General features: G+C 34.8%; 1 pseudogene; it reads right to left on the reverse strand.

The window, feature by feature from the left end:
- Window positions 1–7,821: 7,821 nt before the first annotated feature.
- LOC119526128 lies at window positions 7,822–8,494 on the reverse strand (annotated as a pseudogene).
- Window positions 8,495–11,393: the final 2,899 nt, after the last annotated feature.

Consider the following 11,393-nt stretch of genomic DNA (forward strand, 5'->3'; position numbering starts at 1 on the left):
TGAATAACTGATCTGTTATTATGTTACTACAAAATAAAGGGTAAAGTTTGCATTTTTGCAAAGTTTGGTAAGTTGTGATGCAACTTTTTATTTTCTATTTGAGAAACATAAATTCAAGACTTAAATATAGACTGAAAAAAAAGAAAACAAGTTATGCAAATAAACCCAAAAGAAAACAAAAGTAAATATAAAATGCATATTGTGGTAGATTGAATTTTGTTTCCTGACAAAAGACATGTTCTTAATCTAAAGCAGCATCCTTGTGTGTGTGTACCCATTTTAAATAGGATCTTTTGAAGATGTTATTTTTAGTTAAGTTGTGGCAGAGCTGAATCAGGGTGGGCCTTACTCTGCATTTGTGGGGGCCTTATACAGAGACGTCAGGGAAAGAGGAGTCAGAAGTCAGTGGAAACCAGAAGTGCGGTGGCAAGAGCGATCACTGCATGGCCCCGAGCCAAGTTGCAAGCCCAGGAACCTTGAGGCTTTCAGGAAGCCAACACCACTAGAACACTAGGACTTGGAAGAGAAAGTACTTCTTCTACTAGACACCTTGAATTTAGACTTCTAGCCTTCCAAACTGTGAGCCAAAAAAATTCCTGTTTTTAAGCCAATCCATTGTGTGGTATTTGTCAGAACAGGTTGGCAAATTAAGACATCTGTATAATAGAAAGAGTTTTAAAATCTAGTTTAAAAAATAAAGTTTTACTTGTACTTAGTAAAAAATTAATCTTCACAAGAAAGGCTAAAATGATAAGTTAACTGACCTCTCCATTTCTATTCCATCTCTCTTTAGTTTCTTTCCCCACAGCTAACAAGTTGTTACTACTTTTTCCTGAAGCCCTCTTGAAACATTTATAAAATGTAACTCTCCCTATATATGAATAATAATTATTCTCTGTAATTTTACATGGATATGGTTGTACTATGTACACCATAATTCTAATAGCATAATGTTATTTCCATAACAGCAAATAATGACTCATCATATTTTTAACAGCTGCAGAGTAGTTTGTATACATACAATCTAATTTACTTAAATACTAATCTATATATGGACACCAAGTTTTTTTCCAGATTGTCATAGTTAACACAAACAATGACCAAATCACTGGCAGTGCAATTTTGGGACCAAAACTTAAATTAAAAATTAGCAATTTACTTTTCTATGAAGAGTAGGTAGTACCATCTATTAGGACAGGATTTTCTAAACTTAAAAACAGAGAAAAAAATCTCAAAGGAGATTGAACTATAAAATATTTTTTCTCACATCAATGTAAATATAACCCAAACTGACATATAAACAATGATCCAGGAAAATATTTGCCAAAAGTAAAAATCAATATCCATCATGTATGAAGAGTTCATGGGCTAATACTGCCCAGTCTTCCTGCCTGGAAGGGGACAGGGCTTTGGCAGGATGATCATGGAGTCTGAAAACTAGCTCAGCCAAACAGACTCCGTGAAGCCGAGGGAGAAGGCAGGGTGCTGGTGGGGGGAGGTGGTGGCGATTCTTCCTGGAAGATGTAGGTAGCATTAAAATCAAAGGAGAATAGAATAGTGTTAAACTTACAATAGAGCAGAAGGTCAGTGAGTTATAAAAGTGGCCCCCAAATGTCACAAACATGGGAGAAAAGCGAGGGGAGTTTAGCTATGGAGCGTGAAGACACTGTGGTAGCTATATGCACTCGGTCTGCTTTATCAAGATTCTCAAGAGGACTGCTTAGCTTTAAGGGAATAGAAGAGGTAAACACGTAAACAAAAAAACAGCAAACAAAACCAAGATGAATGACTCCCAATATATTCCCAATATGTAAAGGTCACAAAGAAACACTTCCCCAGAGAGGCAACAACATTGAGTTTACCATCTGCAAGGAGATTCAGCCTCTTCAGAAATTTAATAAAACACAGTGAATTCATGACATGCTTTTATTTTTTTTTGCCTGTCAATTTGTGCCATCTTCTCTATTGCTTATGTATTTCCACAATAACGCTGTTTAACAAAGCACCCAAAACTTAATGGCCTAAGAAAACAACATTATTTCTCCAAGTTTACTGGACAAATGAGCAATTGTGCTCTTCAGTCTTGGCTGGCCTAGGTAGTTCTCCCAGGCATGGTGGGATTCATTCACAAACCTGGCAGTTTTCATGATATTGGCCCATGTAGGAGGGCCTTGGCTGGCTCCCCCATCAAGATAGTCTGGGCATGCTTTCATGGAGATCGCAGGAGTTCAAGAGAGGAAGCAAAAATGCACACATACTTCTATTGCTTGCATCAAATTTGTTACTATCATACTGGCCAGAGCAAGTCACATGGGCAATCTAGAGTGTGTGTGTTTGGGGTGAGAGGATGAGAAGGACACTCTCAAATGTGTGTCTACATGCAGGCCTAAAATATGAGAACCATCAGTACAATCATCTAACACACCTTCTCCCTTGCTTCTGGGCCTTTCCCTATACCTATAACATGCTCCTTTACTTTTTGTCCTCAGACCAGTATCTATTCAGCTTCAGATGGCTTCCTTAATTTCATTTCTTAGCAAAGTCTTCCCTGGCCTCTCCTAGATTGGGTTAAGTGCCACTGTTGTGTGCTCTTATAGCACCCTGGTTATCCCCTTTCATATCACTTATTGGATTGGAAACTCTGCAAGGTTAGGGCCCATAGTTTGGTATTAGAATTACCAAAGTAATTTCACATGCATTCTCAGAAGGCCTTCAGCTTAAAAAATTACTACAGTATTTCCTCAAATATATCTAAAGTAAATTTTAATTTAAAATGAAATAACTAAAAGTATTGTTAAATAATTCATTTACTTATTTAAAATGTATATACAAATAAAAATTGTCAAAAAAAATAAAAGTGCAAGGTTAAAATATAAGATGGGTGCTCAAAACACATCTTATGGATCATTATGATTTTTTTAAGGCAGAAAAATCAATCATGAACTGTGTGGAGGTTATTTTTTCTAAAGGTTAAAATTATCCTTTAATTTGAAGTTGTGTGAATTTATTAGACAAGTATGTATCTCTGATGTGTTCAGGGTGCTAGGGTTAGAGAAGAAAAGCTGTTTTCTGTCATGGTTTCCAGGTAGAATGGCATATGACTATGACGGCCACTCACATGATAATGCAATGGCCTCCCAGGTGATTTGTTTGAAAGCATAGCTGGATTCTTTTATCTTCATCTGGGAACTCAGTATCCCTGAACACAAGCCTCAACTAGCTACTCTGGGAACAAAAGAGAAGGTGAAGAACTGGCTTCTTTTTTCCTCCCCATCATAGAACTCGTGGTGAAACTACTTTTGGCCGTGAAGGAAATAATAAAACCTATCACACAGACCTTAAGTAGAAGAAGATTGAAGGATTTAGGTTAACTGTAAGGGCACACTGCCTGAGAGTGGGGTCAATAAACACAAAACACATTGAAAGGAATTTGTGCTATTTTTCTTCTAGAGGTCCTTAGAAATCAGGTGGATTTTTTTTTTTTTTAAATGTTTTTGGGAGATTTTTAATCTTAAACCAGAAAAATATCTTTTTCAGACCAATATCTGCCATTTTCAAATACTTTGATTTACCATTTTTTTTTTCTAAATCTTCAAGGTTAAAGAAGAAATTCAAAATCAGACTCAGAAGTGATATAGAAAATAACTAGTTAAAACCATTTTAATTGGTTACCATACCTGTATCTTTTAAAAATCATTGGATGTTTCCACTTACATAACTCATTTAGGATACCTATAGGGAGGAAGGATGAATTATCTAATTCAAAATGCTGCTATAATTTATAATTTGTTCTACTTTTATGTTAGGCTAGTTTTCATCTACTTGACCTTTTACATGCAAATAAGAGTCCTAGCAAAAATATTTCACCATGTAAAAATTCTAATAATTTTAATAATAACCTTGCCTCTTCTAGTCTCTCCATTCTCTTCTGGGTTCAATTGATTTTCATCTTCTGCTAACTTCCTCTGGCTTTCTCTGTGTCTGAATTTTATTCTGCTTATAAAGGACTCCAGCAATAGGATTAAGACCCATCCTGATTGATGTGGGCCACATTTTCACTGGAGTGACCTTGTCAGAATGTCCTACATACAATGGGTTCACAGCAACAGGAATGGGTTAAATTTAAGAACATGTTTTTTGGGGGGTACATACAGCTTCCAGCCACCGCAGATGGAGAGCTGGTTCATCATGGCTTTCTGGGCCTTCCATCTTGAATTATGGAAGGATGAATTCTGCTTCTTGGGATCCTCCCCTCCCCCTGAACTTTAGTTTAAAAATCTGGTTGATTTCTGGTGATTACAACAAAGGGAGTCCTATCTAACACAGTCAGATACAGAAGGATGAAAACACTAGGAGAGAACAGTGACTAGAATGGAGAGGGGGTTCAAATCAAGGCCACATAAGGAAGATTATAGAGCAAAGGTTCATCGTGGAGATCAGAAGACTCAGGGGAAGGGAGAAGGGAGAAGGGATATTTTTCTTTAAGCATTTGAAACACCATCAGGTAGAAAGCAAGATTACACTTTTTCTTTCTGTCCCAGGTGGCAGCTTGGGAAATAAGGGTTAGAGCCACAGGGAGGCAGATTTTAACTCATATAAGAATCTTGTGAACTGGTCCACAATAGTTTGTGAGTTCCACAACACACACTGGAATTATTCAATTCAAGGATGGATATCCTCTTGGAAGGGATATTATAGAGATTAAATTTAAGATAAATGATTTAACCATTCGAATTTAAGTCTCCTTAGAGATTCAACTTCAGGATTCTATGATTCAGTGAATTAATATCTCAAGATGACAATGATTCCTTCCAGTACAGACCTACCACAGTGCTAATATTTCATCACATTAATTAACACTTAAGAATATATTGTCTTCAGATGGTCCTTATTTTGCACTTATAGGCTTCATCTTCCCAACCAGATTATGAATTCCAGATCTTAGGAATCCTGCTTCTATATGTCGATAGAGATGCACTAAATAAGTATTCCTCAAACTGAAATTATTTCATAAATCTTTGACGGAGCTTTGGAAAAATAACTCACAATTATAAACAAGTAATTTCTTCAAGTGATGCTGGCACTATCACTACTTCACTCTTCTTTATACTTCCTTAGAGAACATAATCTCTATTAGTAAAATCATCCTTCTTCAGGTAAGTTGCTTGTTTCAAGTAGTTAACATATTTGAACAATATAAAATAGTCAATTAGCCTTAAGAGTAACATTTTTTACTGTATGTTTTTCTCTTGGGCCTTTCAGGGTACAAATAACAGTCATTCAAATTCAATTTTGTTTTCATTAACTCTTTTTAATTGCAAAAAGCCCTGCTTTGCGTTAATAATGAGCCTCGGATATGCTGTGTATACACCAAAGGAAGATATAAATAATAGTTTCAAAAATTTCAAAAATTTATGGATTGCTATGTAAAAAATCAACTGATATTTTTCTTTAAGTAATGAGATAGAATCTCTGCCATATTTTCAGACACATTAAATGCTTGCTGGGTGTAAGTTTGAATCATTTTCCTTGGCTTTTAAAATTTTATTTTTAATTCCACAAACAATTCACTGAATATTATTATATTAAACCATGAAGATAAACCAAAAATCAGCCTTACCTATTCAAAAATATCAGTCTCTTCCCTAAAGGTAGGCATTTTATCAATAATAATTTCTATAAACCATGGAAAATACTTTGTGTCTATTTGCATAAATCATACATCTTTTAATTTTATTTAAGATATATTTTGTCTTAAATTCAGGTATAAAATTACAAATCTTTTCTCATAACTTTGTTCTTAATGTTTTGTTGAAAGCTGTCCTGAAACCAAGGATGTAAACAAATTAACCTATATTTTAGTGTAATATTTCTTTATTTCTTTTCAAATGTTTCTGCTTAGATGTTTAACCTGTGGAGAGCTAACTTTTGAGAATGAAGTGATGATATAACTTTATTTCCTTGCATATGGTTAGCCAGGCTACCAAACATACATTAATGAATAGTCTTTATGTTTTTCACTGATTTGAAATGTCATTTTTATCATCTATTAACTTCACATAAATATGTAGGTGTATTTCTTAACCTTTTAGTCTGTTTCATTGATATATTTGCCTTCACCAAAACAAAATATTTATTTTATTTTATTATTTTATAGACTTTTAAATTAGAATAGCAAAGAGTCCTTGTTTTTCCCCTTCAAAATGTTTTGGCTCAGCTTGTGCAGTTTTTTTTTCTCTTAAATATAAGTTAGAATCAATTTGTTAAATTTTGTGTAAAAAGAGACTTGGGATTCTCACCGAGTTTTCGTGGAGAACAACTGATGTTTTTAAAATATTGAATATGATCCCAGGACATATTCTATATTTCTATTTCCTTATTCCTTTCTAATGTCCTTCAATTGAGTTTTCTTGAATCTTTCTTCTTAAATATATTCCTATGAGTTTTATTTTTTTTTTATTTTTTTGTTACATTGTTTTTTTTTTCTTTATCCAAGAAGTTGTGGGTTTACAGAACAATCATGCATAAAATACAGGATTCCCATATACCACCCTTTATTAACGCCTTGTAACAAATGGTGTGGAACATCTGTTACAATTGACGACAGCACATTTTTATAATGGTACTATTAACTATACTCTGTGGTTTAACTTAGGGTTCACTGTGTAGTACAGATCAACACAGGGTTTTGAGTCTTGAGTCTATCACATAATAATTGCAGCATCTTGAGGTATTGAGTTTTCGGTGACAGAATTTTTCTCATGTGCCTCAATTCCTTCCTCCACATGCATGCTCTAGAGAAGAGAAATAATGTCACACAAGTGGGGTCAAGTCCTATGAACAAAAGTTATTTGTATTAATCTTCACCAAATCTGAAACTCAGGTTAAGGAGGAAGACAATGGTGCTAAAATAGTGGCCTCTTTCTCTGCTAAGATGAGACAAAGTCAGACAGACCCAAGTTAAAATTCCAGCTCTGCCATGTATCAGCTGCAAGACCTTGGGCAGCATCTAGCAGTCACCTGAGGGAAAAGTAAATGGGCAGTGGAAGGAAGAAAATGACTCTGTTGAAAGATTTAGGCCTAACACTAGGTATCTTCCACAAACGTTAGTTTCCTTTCTTTTCTGACTCTGCTAAAGCTAATAAAACTATTCTCTCAATCAAATCTTAATACTTTTGTAGAAGACAGATAATGGAAAGTGGCTATTTCTAGGGACCTCAGTAAGGACTCTACTCTGAAAACATTAACTTGTAGTTCCTTGCCAAAAAAAAAAAAAAAAATTAGATCCAAAATTACAAAAACTACAATTGTTTATTTGTTTTAATAAACAAAGCATTTTCATGGCTTAGGTTTTAAATTACATTTACAGATAAGAAAAACTTCTAGGCTCAAACAGGTAATGATGAAGCCACTACAGCTGGAAGGAACGCATGCCCCACATGTGTTTTAGACTTAAAAGACAGAGCACACCAGACACATCATTTTCTAGACTAGATTACAAGAGCTAGAGAAGAGTGGAAGACTCAGGGAGGTGCATGCAACCATCAACCAATCCCTTTACCATCACGCTGCAGAACCAACTGAGAGTTGTATTACTTTTAAATAACTAGAGGTAGGCTCCTGATCCTTTTAAGTGAAATTTCCTCTCACTGTAACAGTTAGGCCAAGGGCATTAGCTATAGAAGGATATTCCACTGATAAGTACAGAGCAATAATAGAACAGCAAAGAAGAGGTTACATAGATAATCTTGGTTCTTCAAGTATCAGAAAATTCCATATCACAGCAGCAGAAGAGTGGAATGAATTCCACCTCCTGAAGGCTTAGTCCAAAAGCTTCCTGTTGGCATTTGCACCAAACAAGGCTCCCTGCACTTCTGGCATCATCTGCTGGGTGATCCAGCTGGCTTTCTAGGATATTAGAAACCTTTATTTTATGATCTCCACTATAGATCTCAACACTACCAGCTATATCCTCAGGCAAGTAGGGCTCCTGATCATTTTGGACATCAAGATCTTTTTTGGTGCAATTTTGTACATAGGAATTGCTCTTTGCACTGCAGCCTTCACCAGAGGGAAATCCTGTTTCCTGCAACAAATAATCATTCAGGGCTGCAGCAACTGGAACAAACCCTGGAGGACCAGTCCATCCAGCTGCACTTGGTACCTCCTTGTATGTTTTCCCACCTTGCTGAGTCTCTGCTTCGCTTCATTTAGTAGGTCTGTGATAAGGTCATCTCTGACTCTGAGGACTTTGAGCCTTGCTTGATTCATCAAATTAGACACCTGAATCTTCTTTTGCTGCTCAATCTACTTTTCTTTCTTCTCATAGTATTCCATTGTTTTCAGTTTTTGGGTTTGCACAAGATGATCACAAACTCTTCTGCCTTTGCAGCTATTTCTTCTGCTTTCTCATTAGTTCCTGCTCAGTGAAAGCCATCATGTGCTTAATCTGCTTTTGCACATCAGCATCACTGAGGACTATGGAGAAAGCCATGCTATCCAGGGAGGCAAGAGCCTCAAATTTAGTTATGAATAGGGTGGTAGAAGGAATGGGAGACCCTATGAGTTTTTAAAAATATATTGCACTGCTATTTTATATGCATTCCTTTTTTACAATATATTTCCTAATTGATTGATACAATTATTATATACTTGACTAAACATTTTCACATTTATCCTGAAGCTAGTTTCTTGTTGAAATCTTGCATTAATTATATTTGGGTTAAACCTTAAATCACTTGCATTTTGCTCATGGACTGTCATATTAGGAAAGATTACTTTGTTCCAATATTTACACTTGTGTGGCTTTTGTTTTGGGTCTTATTGCATTGGCATATGCCATGGTAGCATGTAACAACTCATCTGAAACTTCTGAATGTAAAAGAGAGAGTCTTTGGCACCCAATTTCTTAGCTTTGGGTCATAACAGCAATTATGGTACTCACCATAGAGCGCATGTATGTCTCCATCCTTTAACAGTTTACGAAATACCAGGAATATCTGTTTCTGAGGTTTGGTAGTACTTGCTGATAATAGCTTGCATATTGGTACATTATTTGGAGAGAGTTTAACTGTGGCCCTTTTATTTTCTATATTTAGTTATATATATATATATTTATACTGGCCTTTGTATATAATTAGGTCTTATTTTCATTCCTAAATTGCTTCTCTGGGTCATTTCACTGTCTCTTTTTTTTCTTAATCAGATTTTCCAAATAGTTTCTGAAATGTGCTGCAGCTGGCTCTTATTCCATCAAGCCACTGCTACATTTTTCTTATTATTTCTTTTCCTCTTTTCCGCATTCTCTCCTTGCTTCATTCACCTCCACCCCCACCCCCATTCCTTTTCTCCTCTTCCTTATTTTTTCCTCCTTTCTATTTGGGAATATGGGTCTTAATTGAGTCCAATAACTTCCAAAATGATCCTCCTCTTACTTAAACAAAAAAAAAAACATTTATAGCAAGTCTTTAGGGTTAAATATATAGTAGCTTAATAAGTATGCATTTTTTGTAGTTTCTAGAACTTTCCTTCAAAATTAATGGTTGTGAATTTTTTTGCCTTGTTCCAAGTTAATCCAAATAAGTAGAATCCCTAGTGTAATTATCCTCCAAATAGAAAGTTTAATTCTGATTTTTCCATTGTTTTCTGACATCTCTTTTTGCTGATTATTTTCATTTGTTTCAAATGAATGTGTGGGGAACCAAGCTTTTCATGTCACTTAGACCATGTCCAGGGCGGTGGCCTGGAACTCTGGGCCACAAGCCTGCATGGAACACCGTGCAGGCATGCCTTGTAAAGATGTGTGTCTTGTGACTATGACAGCAGCATTAACCATTGACCCCAGATTGTTCCTTCTTATCTGCAGCAGGAAGTAAAGATTAATATCTGAGAGACCCTGAATGCTTTTGATCATGTAGTGTAGTCTAGCTTTGTGTAACAAATGAATAAATAACTGGAGCACAGGTGCATCAGCACCCACTTGGCATACGATGCTGTGGTCCCCTGCTCCCTTAAATCTTAACTTTGTATCTGTGTTTAATTTCAGTGTCACCCTGTCAGCAACATGAATGATTCCTTATCTTGTATTTCAAGGACTCTGCTTAATATTACCTTATTTTTCTGTTGGAATTTAACCCTCAGAACAGTTTAGCTGGGACTTAAGACTGACTTTGTCAGCACTACCACCAGTACTTTATTTGTTCTTATTACACTCAGGTGTCTTGTTGTGTTTCAAGTATTAAATTACTAATTTAGAAGAAAAAATAAGTTTTAGGAAAAAGACATTGGCAAAATCTCTCCTTGAAAGCATATGTTAAATCTTCATCTGAGAATCTCAAATTAATTAACAAATAGAAAAATAATATTCCTTTCCCCATCAGTGGATATTGTAAGGAGTATTCAAAATATGCTGCCCCTTTCTCAATATCTGCTTTTAAAATTGTGTGATAAAGCAAAGAAGTGATTTCTTATTCATAAATTTTAATAATGATGTGGATTTTTGAGTCACAAGGTTTAATGCTGTCCAATGTTTCAATAATGGAATAAAATATTCAACTTCTAAAATTGTTAACCTGCACATTTTAGTAAGAGAAAATTTTAATGCATTTTATTTTTTCACTTTCTGAGAACAGAGACAATTTGATATAAGAATTAAATTATTAAAATAGACTTTACACTGTCAAATATGTGTAGAGGTTGAGACAATGTAACAGTTTTATTTCAAGATTTAGGAGTCTCAGAAATACAAGTCTTACAGAAAATAACACTTCTGTGATGAGCTTCTTTTATATTTTTAAACTTTTTTTTTTTTATTAATTTCAAAAAGTCTTTTGGGAATTTTAACCTTATGGTTGCTTTATATGTATAGGAATACTGACTCCTTTGCCATTTTAAAATTCCTTCTCATCCCTTTCATAATAAAGTTAAAACATATATTTTTATAAATACTAAAATAACCTAAAGGACATTCAAGAAATAAGGTCAAGTGTGTTAGCCAATGGCATTCTTTCTGGAATCATAGTTAATTTCTCTGTTTTTCTATTGGTTGATACTAACTAGCTCTGTAACTGCTTTTTTTTATATATATATAGCAGTTTTATTGAGATATATTCACATACTGTGCAATCCATCCAAAGTGTACAATCAATGGCTTTTAGTATAATCACAGAGTTGTGCATTCAAAACCACAGTCAATTTTAGAAAATTTTTATTACACCAAAAAGAAAAACCCCATAGCCCTTAGCAGTCACTTCTCAATCCCTTTATCCTTCCCCAGCCCTATGTAACCACTAATCGAATTCTGGTCTCTATAGATTTATTTGTATTTACATTTTATATAAATTGAAATAATACAATATGTAGTATTTTGTACCTGTTTTCTTTCACTTAGCATA

This window comes from Choloepus didactylus, chromosome 1, assembly GCF_015220235.1.
Source record: "Choloepus didactylus isolate mChoDid1 chromosome 1, mChoDid1.pri, whole genome shotgun sequence".
Classification (NCBI taxonomy): domain Eukaryota; kingdom Metazoa; phylum Chordata; class Mammalia; order Pilosa; family Megalonychidae; genus Choloepus; species Choloepus didactylus.